This window comes from Anser anser, assembly GCF_964211835.1.
Source record: "Anser anser genome assembly, chromosome: 5".
Classification (NCBI taxonomy): domain Eukaryota; kingdom Metazoa; phylum Chordata; class Aves; order Anseriformes; family Anatidae; genus Anser; species Anser anser.
In genome coordinates this window covers 13,359,652-13,374,029 of record NC_139725.1, presented here as the reverse complement: position 1 = coordinate 13,374,029, position 14,378 = coordinate 13,359,652, and the positions used below count along the sequence as shown (strand labels likewise).

General features: G+C 38.8%; 1 protein-coding gene across 1 annotated transcript in view; it reads left to right on the top strand.

Annotated features, from left to right (window-relative positions):
* The window catches only part of C1QTNF4 (C1q and TNF related 4), a 49,670-nt gene that overhangs the window by 17,508 nt on the left and 17,784 nt on the right, over positions 1-14,378 (top strand). The gene's annotated exons all lie outside the window — the stretch shown is intronic.

Here is a 14,378-nt window from a genome sequence, read left to right as displayed (position 1 = left end):
GAGCTCAGTCACTCTCTGATCAGACTCCTACCCCCCATAGCTTCTCTCAGTCCTATAAAGCTGCAACTGTACACCTCTGTGGTGATAACAAATTCCCTCACTAAAAACAGCACTCATAGAGAGTCTTTCAAGAGACACTATACATATATTTTGTACAGTTGTTCTCTCTTCCTGTTTTAGTGCACAGGATTTGATTCCTGCCAGGTCTTCCCTCATGATACCTCATGATACATACATGATATTTGTGTGTTTGTTTTATTGAGGACAAAATACATCTTCACTTTCAGAGAACTTGCTGAGTTCCTCTTCACCAACCAGAAGGAAGGGGAAAAGGAGGGAGAAGCAGGGACAAAAGGAAAGGAAAAGTGGTATTACAGACCCATTTTGTAGATGAAACATGGCAGTCTGTGACTTAACCACATGCTCTTTGACAGCATGACATAGCAGCAAAATCAAGTTTGTGTTATCTAGAATAAGTTTATGTAGAGGACTGAGTCATATTTTAAGAGGTTAAGAGCTTTGACTTCAAAAGTCCTTTGTACCAGAAGCACTGCCTTCAGCTCTATTTTTAACCTTTTTTTTTTCCTTTCAAAGCAAAAGAAATTACATAGCCATTATACATCCCTTTTGCATTTCAGTGTGTGCCAGGGGCAAGCATGAAAGTTTCTTTCAGCATCTGATGACTCATAAGGTTGTTTCTTTGACCAGTCAGCCTTTGGCTTGACATGCTCAAGAATCAAACTAAACAGTAATTGCCTGGTTTTACAGATTTATTTTTTTTTTTTTTTCCCCTAACAGGATGGTATTTCAGTTGGCATAGAAGTTGTCCCATAAATGGTTTTGATTTTCCATATGAGTACATTATTGGTGCTTCTAGGTGTCCACAACCACCCCACTTCTCCTCTTAAAAGAAAAATGAGAGGCATTTTGTTTTTACATTCTGCAGAGCTATGTCAGATGGACAAAGTGACCATGTGTCTGTTTCCAAAATCTAAAATATGGTCTGGCTCTAACCATCATGGTTTCATGACTAACGTTGGCCAGAGGATGTGTTACTTGGATCATGAGCTTGCACATCTGCCAGAAGGATGCCAATCTGTTTGGTCGGAAGAAAAAGGCCAACAGCATTGCCCTGCAAGGGTGACACTGCATGCGTTTCATTGTGTATTTCCAACCAGGCACCTACAGCAACAGTGAGCTTAACTCACTAAGCTTTAAAAAGTCTTTTAGACGGATCGTCTTCTGTAGTGGCAATACACGCTTACATATATTAGTTTCCTGAAATTTCCACAAGGCAAGAGGAGAAAAGTTACACAGTTATGTATTCTACCTTCAGCAGAATCTGAAACTATGGTCCTCAGAGCACACATGAAATGCAGTTCTGCAATGTCCGGGAAATAAACTGTCACCAGATAAATCCATTGGTTGAGTCCCCTTCTTTCTTTTTAGTTCCTACACTTCTTAGATTAGGGATTGCTATCAGGGCTGGAAGATGTTAACTTTGGAAAACAGTGAAGGACAAAGAGGTGGGGTGTCTTTCCATGTTCCCTCTCGTGCTGTTTTTTATATTATTGTTTCATAATACACGGTGCTGTACCATTGATGAACTGAACATTTCAATTAGTTGGAATGAGAAAAACAACCAAAGGAACAGCTGTAAGTAATACCTCCTTTTCCGACAGCGGATTACATTTCACTGAACTGGAAATCAAGTCAGAAACCTAGCAGATTGTGCAAATCCCCCTAGAAGTCCATTTGCACCTTTGGCAAAAGATGCCTTTGAAAACTCTTCCCTAAAGGACTTACCTCTTAGAAAGGAGAATAAAAAGGGGGGAGATGGCAAAGAAGAAATAGAAGGATGCAATGTGGGTTCTCAGAGTTATTCTTTATTAAACTTCATGTTGAAACTCACTGAAAATTGGCAAAGCTTCCAGGAAAATTTAGCAAAGAAACAGCTTGCAGTAATCTAGCAACAAGGGTTACTATGGCAATAGCAGTACACTGTGAGATTTAGTACATATAATTTTCCATGATTCATGGTATATTTTTAGCTATTTTTCTTTTTGTTCTGTCATGCAAATTGCCTTTCTGAATAAAAGGAAGGACAGAATCGGCTAGGTCTTGCCCTCAGAAAAGATAGAGAGGTGTAAGTTGGTGCTTAAGGGAAGTCTTTGTGCTCCAGCCTCATATGATCAACCATCCTAAAGAAATCTTGGGGTCTTTACTCCTACCCCATTCATCTTGTCTTGAGGCTTTAACACCACTGATTGTTCCCCGCTTCTTGAATTCCTTCCATCCTTTATTCCCCTTAATTTCCTTCTCCAATTCTTCTCCCCCTAGTTCACAGTCTGAACCCTACAAATAATTTTTCTCTCTTCCTTCTTTTCCAGCTATTATCCAACATAATTCTTTTCAATACCACCATCTCTTTTCTTTGTGGCATGGTTTCTACACAGGCATTCTAAAACCTGGCTCCTAGCTCCTCACCCCCCTTCTTCTGTGCAGTCCTCTCTTTGGCCTCTTTGTGGCTTGCTCATAGCCTGATCTGATCAGGAGTTTAATGTTGTTTTATTCTCAACCACAGTGATTCAGTCACTCTCCTAGCATTTAGATAAGCACCATGATTTTTGTATGGCTGTGATGTGCGAGCTGTTACCCTTTGTTTACCCTCATAATATCTCTAAGATCTGGCCCCCTGTTCTTTGACCAAATGTCAAAAACTGTCATTTGAGGCCTTTTCTTCTACCACATCTAGAGTCTCAGCTCCTGGGCTGCACGTGCTCAGCCATTCAAAATATTGATGAATTCATGATCTTCCCCGTGCACTTCTTCAATTACTAGTCTCCTCCTCCTCTGCTGTGACAGGTTCCTTAGCTGCATCAGCTTAGAACAAAGTGTCCTTCTCTATATTGGTGCTTCTGATCATCCCCTTCACTTTACCACTGTCTCCAACTTTTGTTATTGTATTCCACAACTTGCACAGGTGTCTCAGTGCTGTGTTACATTGACCCAGAATATCTCCTTTAACTCCCCTTTTGCAGTTCACCTCCACCACATTGTATGAAACAGTAGCATCTTAGTACTGGTTAGGCAACCAGAAAACTGCACAGAATCATGGGCAATCACCAGAACATGCTCATGCTATTATTCCTTGACCTTCCTTACTCTTCACCTCTAACCATTTGTTTGTTGAATTCATTTAATTATTGTCTCTAATTGGATTCTCAGTGTTTTAAGAGTGGGACTGTCTGCCTGCTATCCCCTTTAGGTATACAGCTCAAAAGAAATTAAGCTCTTTGAAGCCTCTATAAATATTGGAAGGAAGGCATAAATTGAAGAAGTGACAAAAATGCTGAAAAAGAGCAGTTTTTTAAGTTAGTAAAGTCTGGGGAGGCTTACAAGGATCTTTAGAAAACCTAGTAAAGGATCAGAATGTAGATATCCACTATTCACAACTCCTCCTGATTTTAGTATTAGCTTCTAGTATCAGCATACATAAGTACAAATAAACACATACAAAATAAGAAAATATTCTTGACAATGAAAAGTTAAAAACATACAGAAAAGTAATTTTGCCAAAGCAAAATATAATTATATAGCTAAACTTCCTGCTATATTTACAGGAAAAAAGCTGCCTGCTTGTTTATGTATATTAATGAGTTTATGTACATTCGTGTTTATGTATATTCATTCAAAGGCTCACAGTGCCTCGTCTCAAGACACAGCTGATCAGTAGCTGGGGCTGTGGTGCAGTGTTGCATAATGCAAGTTTATGACTTTGCAAGATGTCATTTTCCTTTCCAGCATTTCTAGGTTTGTTTTTTTTCTATGTTCAGAAAGTAAAGTATTTCAGATAAATACACTCTTTGCATGTTTTTTACACCATATAGGACATATTAGATACAGTCATGGTATAAATATAGCAATACAAATTGTCTTCTGTCACAGAGGATACTGGACTAAAGATGTCCTCGTCTGTTCTGTGTTAACGCTCTTGTGTTTCTCAAATTAAGTTTTTCTTCTCAGTGAACCACTGTGATGCATGGCAATATGGGCATGAGGTAAAGTCAAAGGAAAAGCTTCCCAGCTCTGAGAAACCGTGTGTGTGTGAGAAAGAAGGAAAGAAGGAATGCCCCATCCCTCAGAATAGGTGATGGGTGCAAAACGCAAAGAATGGGAGTTCCTCTCTCAAGAATCAGTAGTACTGGGGCTCCATCATCTTCTCTGTAGTCCCAGCAGTCTCCCCTGTTTCAGCAGGCTTAGCTGGGTGAAGGCTTTGCTGTGCTCCAGGCAGCACTGCAGGATGGGAGCTTTCCTCCAGTCCCCAGCACAACTGCCCTTCTGTGAGGCCCAGTGTCTGACATCCATTACAGCTGAGAGACTCAAGACTTTAGTTCACAACGGGCTTTGTGTTATCTGATACTACCAGATTTCTCTTTTCCCCTTTGGTGACTGTGAGTGCTGCTTTCTGGCTGCAGACTATTTCTTTGGGTTTCTTTGTAAATGTGCTCAAAGACCTTTGGTTATTAATGCAGGGTTCTACAAACAATTATTAATGATATTGTTATTGTTCTACAGCTAACATAATTAATGTTATATTTGTAAGTAAATGCCATTATTGTAATTTCAGAAACGTCTCCTGTTCCTGCAGCTATCACACAACACTTTCTGCTACCAGGAACTAGGACTTTTTAGGTAGAAAACCCATATTTACTCCCCATGTTTTACCAGAGAAGCATCAACACCTCTGACAAGAAAGCAAATACGGCATGTTATAAAAAAGGTGTTTGAACTGTTCAGCCTATTCTGGATGGCTTGCCAAATACAATATTGCTGTATATTGTATTTACTACTGCTGTTTCTAAGCTGTATTCCCTGCACTATCCAGTAGATGATGCTAATGTATCACAAACTAGTCTCTGTTCAGTTTTCACCCGAGGAAAGATGATGATGGCTTCAAAAGTGTATTTCTGTCACATTCCAGACATTTTACAAAATTCTGTGATGCTCTCTTTAATTCTTGTCTTTTCTTTTCTAGTATGTGCAATCTGGATTTTCAGAATATGTTATTCTTCTGAAGCAGTTTTGTTACTAAGGTCACCTCTTTCATGTACCTACCTATCAATCCTTCCTAACTGTCTGGTATTCAAGTCAGTCTGACATGTTTGACCAGTTTCAGAAGTCCATTGCCATCTATTTACCATCTATTGTCATCTTTTACCATCGCTTTGCTATCTATTTACTCATATTTTATGATGTACAACATTAGGCTTTGTGCTGTGTCAACATTTTTTCCTGATTCCAGTCTGCAGTAAATACGTGAAACCAAATCCTTGCACTACAACAACAAAAGCAAGAAACGGAAATAACATGTTCCATTCATATACATAAAGAAAAGGGCAAAACTGAGTTTCCATGAATCTTCCAAGATTCTCAGCTTTTCTAATCTTATTCTCTAGCATAAGCATACCTTAATTATAGACTATGGGAGGAAGCTATATAATCACCTCTCCTTTGCAATGGATTCTGATTTTCTTACACAGAGAGACTTGCTGCTAATTTCACAAGAAGTCTCTTTAAAGATCTTGGAATTACTGGCAGAATGAGCATGCTCCTAATCATATATATCAGAATCCAAGTTTTTTTCAAACAGAGAAACATTGTCTGTATGGCATTTATAGGAATTATTTACATTTTGCTGCTGAAAGGAAAATAGAGTTTAAAGAACTGGTTTGCCAAGACGGATGCAGAAAAAACTTGATCTCTCTCTGCTTGCCTGAGTCTCAACCTCATTCTCTGAAGTGGTGGGATCCTAGCCAGCCCCCTCCAGAAGCTAGGCAGCTAGTTAATATTTCTCCTGTGCTAGCAGACTAGCACTTGTGGTCCTTCCAGCCATTGGATCCCGATGTAGCTGTTACCTGCTTTCTGAATTGACACACCACTAGAAGGAGACAAGCCAAGAGGAACAAATCCTGTCTTCCGAGGAGGAAAGAAAGAATACAAAAGAGGGAACTGAGCTACCTTTCTTTGCCCTTTGTTTCTTTCTCTGTCTTTTTTTTAGCTTTTCTCCCCTGGGAAAAGTATGGGCACCTGAGGAGATGGAGAAAGAACTTTCTTGCTTCCTTCAGCAAGCAGGTCTGATGTCTGTCCTTTCCAGATTGTGAAGCTGAGGCTAATTAGACCATTTGGCTTTTCTTATACTTTTGCCCCCAGGAGAGATGAGTTATATGAGAAAGTTGGAGCTTCTCATGTCATTCTGCAGCAAGCTCAAGGACAGGCAAAAAACATTACTGATAATTGTATTGCAAGAGTTGGCAGCATAGAGGAGATCTAAGAATAGGCCACCCAGACGGCAGCTGGGGCATGAAGTAGACTTAGGAAATGCATGATTCAAGGCGTAGGCGTTAGGGCTTGCGTGTCTTAATCTAACACCTGGGCAAAAAGTTCCAGAACACGAGTAAATCAGCATAAAAAGCTTCAGCAGAAGCATATTTAGTCATGCAAGGCATACAGGCTGAATTGCAGGGTTAGTTGTTGTGTAGTAATTAAAGCAAAGAAAAATAACTAATCAACGGGTGAGCAAATTGTTTTAACAGAGAACATAAAAGGAGTCATCTGATCATTTTCTATTTCCCTGGCATCAATCACCGACAAATACATCTTTGTCACCATGTTCAAGGAGAAGAAGAGAAGAGAGTGAGAGACAGAAAGAGAAGGCACAATGCTTCAACCAACAACAAGTCCTCTCTCCTGGACTGGAACTGCTTGCCTGGCCAGAAGTATGCCTTAGATGTGGTTTTGTATTGTGCGAGTCCCTTTGGAGGTAAACTTCATGCAAGTGTGTCAGAAGACACTATATTAAAATGTTGGAGAGAAATTGTTCACAAAATAATAATTTTTATTGATAGGTACTGAACACATCTCTAATAATCCAAGTATGGTCCTGTCACATTAAATAGCCAAATCGGCAGTCTAATAAAAAATACGTGCTTTTTTCCCACAATGTGCTGTTGTATCAAGAGCTGGAGGCATAACAGAAGTATCTGTATCTTGGCACATCAGATGTGTCTAGGAAGGAAGGAAGGAAGGAAGGAAGGAAGGAAGGAAGGAGAAAGAGAGAAAAGAAAAGAAAAGAAAAGAAAAGAAAAGAAAAGAAAAGAAAAGAAAAGAAAAGAAAAGAAAAGAAAAGAAAAGAAAAGAAAAGAAAAGAAAAGAAAAGAAAAGAAAAGAAAAGAAAAGAAAAGAAAAGAAAAGAAAAGAAAAGAAAAGAAAAGAAAAGAAAAGAAAAGAAAAGAAAAGAAAAGAAAAGAAAAGAAAAGAGAAGAAAAGAGAAGAGAAGAAAAGAGAAGAGAAGAAAAGAGAAGAGAAGAGAAGAGAAGAGAAGAGAAGAGAAGAGAAGAGAAGAGAAGAGAAGAGAAGAGAAGAGAAGAGAAGAGAAGAGAAGAGAAGAGAAGAGAAGAGAAGAGAAGAGAAGAGAAGAGAAGAGAAGAGAAGAGAAGAGAAGAGAAGAGAAGAGAAGAGAAGAGAAGAGAAGAGAGAAGAGAAGAGAAGAGAAGAGAAGAGAAGAGAAGAGAAGAGAAGAGAAGAGAAGAGAAGAGAAGAGAAGAGAAGAGAAGAGAAGAGAAGAGAAGAGAAGAGAGAAGAGAAGAGAAGAGAAGAGAAGAGAAGAGAAGAGAAGAGAAGAGAAGAGAAGAGAAGAGAAGAGAAGAGAAGAGAAGAGAAGAGAAGAGAAGAGAAGAGAAGAGAAGAGAAGAGAAGAGAAAAGAAAAGAAAAGAAAAGAAAAGAAAAGAAAAGAAAAGAAAAGAAAAGAAAAGAAAAGAAAAGAAAAGAAAAGAAAAGAAAAGAAAAGAAAAGAAAGGAAGGGACACCCTTTTATAGAAGTCTAAAAGAAAGGTAAATGATTGAGAAAACACAGGTCATAGAGAGGGGTTGCCTTTGGCCCTGGCAGGCAAAAGAGCCATTGAACTGAGAGAAATACTGAAGAGCTGGATCTGTTTTGTTTTATCTTGAACTTTATGCACCCTGGAGAAGGGCAGACTTTTTATGTAATTGACAGGAATTTTAACACCCGAGTACAGCTGGTTGATGAGAAGAAAGCTGCTGGTTGCTGTAGTTTGACTTGATAGAATTTGTCAGGAATGGCTTTGCTTGCTGTGATGAGTAAGCATGGGAGACATTTCATTGCTACTGTGGGGGCTGTTTTTAATTCACTGTAGACATTTCGGTTGGGAAGCTGAGCTTTACGGGCCATTGTATTTAAGTAATTTGGAACAAGAGTTTGGAGTATTAGAGGGAAAGCTGGGTTTACAATGTGTTAATTGTAATAATAAGCAGGAAGAAACGTTGAAGTCAGCCTGTATAAAGCTTTGTTTGGAGCAATACTCATAGCCTTCCTGTAAGCTTCATTGTATACATGGAGAAGGATATTTTTTTTAGTTTAGTAGAACAAGTTTATCTTAAAATGGTTTAGGTTTAGGTTATACAAGCATGGATTTGTGGGCTGAATGTTTGGGCCTGAAGAAACCTCTATACCTAATAAAGATACAACCAAAGATTGATGGTGAGAAATTAAATGAATTTCCAGAAGATTAATAAGAGCGCAGACATCCAAGAGATGTCATCTAGAATGGCCATAATGGGAAAGATGTTTCTCTCAAGGTATTACTTATTTCCTTAAGAGAAACTGAATTTTTACTGAGAAAAAGTTACACAATGAACATCCAGTTCATGAAATATTAAGCATTTAGCATACTGAAGGAATATTGAGCTCTTTGTTGTTGCAAGCAGTGTACAGGGAAAGTACACTGTAATTTATATCACTTCTTTGTATGCAATCTTTGCATGTGTAAATTGCTTAGAAAATTGTATAGCTAACAATCTGAGACTGCATGATTCACATGTGAGATTTCACGGGGGTTGGAGCATACTGGGTTAGGAATGAAACGTGAATATGAAGGTTTGGGATCTTGAGAAGAACTGTGAATGTTCCTAAGAGCTTAATGCAGGGAAAATACAATTTCTAACAGAGTTAGAAATTGCCAAATAGAAAAAATCTGATCAAGCCTCCTTTTCCTATGGAAAATAAAATTTAAAACATTGTACTCCTTCTGTGGGCAGGAGGACTGGGCGGGGCAGAATTGCAGAGAAAGTAGGTCAGATGGCAGTTTCTGTCCAGTTATGTAGGTTATTTGGAAGAAAATGGAATAGTTTGTACTTCAATATTTTTGCTTCAATGAGCAACAAGAAAAGAAAGTTTTTCACAAATTATAATGAATGGAATGTGTGTTAAGTTCATCCTATACTTTCAATTAGAGGTCTGAATATCAGGAAAGTATTTCGATTCAAATTTTGAAGCTCTTTGTTTGAAGACAAAGGAACTGGCACTGATGGAAGACAAAAGTACCTTCTTTTGCCTCTTGAGTTAAGTACATATAATTTAACACAGATAGCAATTGCATAGGAAAGCTGACAGTGTTAGTTAATGGGAAAACAGCAAAGAATAAAATTGGGAAAAAAAAACAGTTAATAAAAAAATTAACAAGGCTTTGAAAATTTTTGAAGGAGAACTGGTTTTTTCAGTGATAAAACTGACTTGTAGTCATCTTCCGTAGCACCAAAGTCTCAAGAATGAGAGAGGTGGTTTCCAAACGCAAGAGATGTCTTTGAGCAATATGCTGTTTGTTTTTTTTTCATAGCAACTATGCAGTCGGTGAAAACACTGAGTTATAGCAGATGCAATAAGAGACAGCTTTCCCACCATATGCGAGAAGACTTTGGCAACATGAAACTTCTCTGATCTCTTTCTTTTTTCAAGATTTGCAGGACAGCCTTGAGTAGAGCCAAGCTGTGTACACAGTTTCATGATATAATTATTAGAAAAAGCAATGCAATACACATTTACAGCACCAGTTGTTTTCAATTGACAGTAATTCCTAGCAGTTATATGGCATTTGTATATTAGCTTAATGTAGTTATAGCTACATACACATATATATATATCATATATATATATACATACTTAATACAGTCATACTTCATTAAGATGATTTTGGAAAAAGATAATACATGTAAGACATGGTCAGCTTTTCTTCAAACTATTTTGTCAAATTGTATATATATATACATTTTTACTGAAGCTATTTTTCAGTTTCAGTGAAATAATGTATTACAAAGTCTATCTACTTACTGTAGAAAAGTTTTATGTATTTTGAAGGAACAATGAGTGTATGTAAATTTTCAAATAAAAGAGAAAAATATTCAAAGTTAGCATCACAGTAACTGCAGGGCATTCTTGCTGAGGTGATGCCTACCCCCAGGCTTTGTCTGTGTTCTACGAGGCACCACAGGAGACTTAGGAAATGAAGACCAGTTAGAGAAACAGGTTAATGGGAAAGGATAAGGCCAAAGGGAGCTGAATTAAAATTCTTACTGTACTTTGTCTCACATTTCCAAATTTCAGAGTTTTGGTTTTCAGTTTTTCATTAGTCAAATTTTTTCTGCTGAGTCTAATCCTTAGTAATACACATGGCACCAAGAAACAGGTATAAGCTACATTACAGATAATATTTTGTAATATCTCAGGCTTTCAGCAAGGTTTTTCTGATTTATCTGGACTCCTGTTGCAATTGCTAGAGTGAATAAAAAGCTAGTCAGAATATACAGAAATATAATCAGAGAAAATTGTCTTCCGTTTATTTGTATCACAATCCTTGGATTTTCACCAAAATGTCTCTGTATTTCTCTGGGTAAATATTGTGCCCATCACTGGTGAAAGCAATTATACCCAGCTTTTATTCCTGGTTCTATAACCTCTACAAAATGATGCAGTTGAGGATGATGCTGTCCTCTGATGGCTGATTCTTTTCAGGAGCATAAATGTAGTGAGTGACTTAGACTTTGTTATGGAGATATGGGGTTCAGTCAAAGTTAGCTTTAACAGAGGAGAAGGGAAGTAAGAGTCTGCTATTTCACAGCACTGGTTGAAATCAAAAATAGTGAAGAAATCATCACTCAAGAAATGAGACTTTATGGCTGTGTTCTGTTGAGTGGGCACAGAAGTGTAGAGGGGTGATTTATTACAGACACTTTTGTTGTGTCATTATGCACCCAAAATAATGTGACTTATCACACATGCAGACTGGTAGTTTATTTCCACAAATACACTTAAGTGCTAAATTGAGAACTCTGGAAGTGAAAAAGGCTATCTTGAAGAGATGGAGTGTATATGCATGCTGATCGCTGGCCTGGGATCAATTTTAGAGAAGGAGGAGTTTTGCAGCCATGTAAGACAGTTGAAACAGCTACCTAAGCACATCCAGGAGGTTTATATAAGTCTAAAATGGTATTTGCAGGAGGCTGCATATGTATTTGAGGCTGCCAACTGACAAACAATGTTTCTAATGACAATGCTGCCCCAGGCTGTCCTTGCTGTGCCTGATTTCTGACAAATGCCAGGACAACAGTTTGTGGAATTGCACAATGGGCAGGACCAGGGAATTTATCCAGGTGATGAAAAAATTTAAACAATATGGAGAATCAAGTCTTAAATCCACATAGATATTACGAATATGGGGAGATTTCTGGTAATATGCAGACTGTCAAATGAAAGTTTTGAAGAACTAGGTTACTGAAAAGGATGATCTATCCTAGAAAGACTTCTCTTAGCATCTTTGTCTCACTTTCTCTTCTGGTTGTTCCTTTGGAGTGCATATGAAGAGCTTAATATTCAGATTTTCAGGTAGACATCTTGGATTTTAAAAGTAATTTTAGATATTGTGGGAAAATGCCCACATAATTCAGAATTTAATTCAAGAAGCTTGTAGGAAAAGCATAAGTACATGTATATAGGTGTGCACTGAGGACAGGATCACTTCAATATGGTTTTATAGTGTGCATCAAATATAGTATCATATTATTTTCATTTGGATGGAAAAAACAATTTTGTAAATAGATCTATGAGTTCTTAATAATGTCAGGCAAATGTTATTAACACTAAAAAATCTCTGAACTCAGCTATCACTAGGTACTTTTTTATGTAAGATATTTGTGCATTAAGGAAGTAATTGCCTGCTTAGTTCCCTCCGGGAGAATTTTTGACATTCTTTTCTCCTTTTATCACAGTGAAATGCTTGATAGATCCGTAAATTTCTTGAAATTATAACCACAGCTTCCTTTTTACCTAGGTTATGTGAGCCCTCAACATTCCAGCCATGAGAATCATCTTGATACTTCAGGCTTGCCAGTTATATCACACTTCTTTTTATAGTAAAGAATTGTCATTTTTATCCTTGCTCCTCAGACTCCAGCATTAGGAGATGAACAAGCAAAATGTATCTTTAAATTCCTTGACACCTTATGTGTGCCATACGCTGAGTTCAAACAATATTTTTTCTACCTTCTTCTTCTGTTGTCAATGTTATGTCTTTTTGGCTGTTTCTCCAGTGAAAAGGATCACCATTCATGTCTATCAAGTGCAGCAAAATTGCAGCATGCTGCCCTGTTATCACTGTGCTGTTGGCTTCATCTGCCCTTTACATCATGGAGTCACTGGCATCCATTGCTCACCTTCTTACAAGAATTCCCATCAGATATCTTCTGTAATTTTCTGTTCCGTTTTGCCAGACAAGTTCCTCAGTAGGTGACTTGCTGAGTGTCTAAAACCCATTTGATAAGTTGAGCGCTTTCCAGTTGTCTGTTCACTTTGTGTTGTAAGCTGCTACAAGGGTTTCTGGTTTTCTGTGTTTTCCTACTGCTGACCCTTTTCCCTGTGACCCCTGCCAATTCATTCAAGGGGTTTTAGTTTGCTCCTACTGTACCTAGGATTACAGTTCAATCCCAAGAACATATCTTATGCTGCATTTCTGCTGGCTTGTACCACATGCACCTCAATGTGCCACATTGCCTTGGTGAGAAGGAAAGACCAGTAGAGGCAGAGGCACAGCTGGCAGAAGCAGAGCAGAGCTCATCTGGATTGACAGGACAATGCTAAGTATATGCCTAACTTATAATACTGTAGTATCTTAGTACTCAATCATTTTTGACCTCAGTGGCAACATATATATTTAGAATAGCATTACCATCATACTGTTGATAAACTACACATCACTGCTATCATTGCTAGATGATTAAAGGAATGCATTTGTCTGGGCTGTGTTCAAGATGCGCATTCTCATCTCCTGGAAGTCAGTGGTCCATTCATTCTTCCAGGAGCAGTAAATTGGGTGTTGAGTAATCTGCCCTTTGAAATGTGTAAAGAAGCTGTTAAGAGAGCACAAAATATGTTTAGCCAGCAGTACCAGCTGGATGTGAGCCCACCCAGGATACTTTGTTCAGCTGACAGCTGCTACCAGAACTACATGAGAGTTAGTCTCTAACACTCTTACGTCTCATTCTGCTTGTCAGCTTCCCCTTCACTTTGCTCTAAAGGGAGGTAGAAGAAGGATATAGCATAGGGGCAGAAGCAGCTGCTGGTGTGTAGAGGGCTAGCGAGGATTTGCACTGAGGCATGGATTTAATGTTGTGCTCGCCAGTTTAGATATGCTATTGGGGAAAAGAGTTACGCCATAAATTGCATCCTCGTAATAACGAGGAAATGATGTGCTGGTCACTCCACCTGCCAGCCCTCTGCCTCTGAGGAAAACTGTACCTTTTGTTTGTTTGCTTCCTTTCATTCTCTCCCTGTGAATTGTGGGGCTCATCCTCGTGCCTGGTACATGGGCGCAGGTGAGCTCCAACACCTAGTGAAGAAGGGGGAGGAGTGGAAAGGGGCCATGTGGGAACCGACTCAAATGTCTTGGTGTGCAAGTCCAGTGCTTACTGCATACAACAGGGAAAGTCCTGGTGCCTGCCAGAAGAAGGGTAAGTAGAGATGGAGGCTGGAAAGCAGAACCTGCCAAAATGGAGCAGCAAAGGCTGTAGCATCCTCTAGGAGAAGCATGACTAGATGCCTCAGGCACGCTCCAAGATGAGGACACTGGCATCTGTACCTCTCCAAAAGCGGGGCTGTATAGCAGAGGGGAAGACCCTTGGTGTTGGAGAGCCAGAACCTTTTTTAACCGTTCCAATCTTTACTTTTTTTTTTTCTAGAAATCAGCATTAGGTGATTTGAGTGGACTAACAATAAACACGCTTTACAAAACCCCAAATTTGCTCCTCAGGATAGAATAGTAATGTGAGTAGCCCGCTACTTTGCCGTCAGCAAAAATCAATGCAGACCTTCAAAGGAAAAAGCAGTCACCCTGTTGTTGTTAGGTGATGATCTAAGGCGAGGCAAGCTTTCTAGGGAGAGAGAAGAGCTTTTGCTGGACCAAATAATACAGCTGCTCTACACAGGAGCTTTTGGGCTCACAAATCTTCACAGGAGGAGGTCAGACCTGAA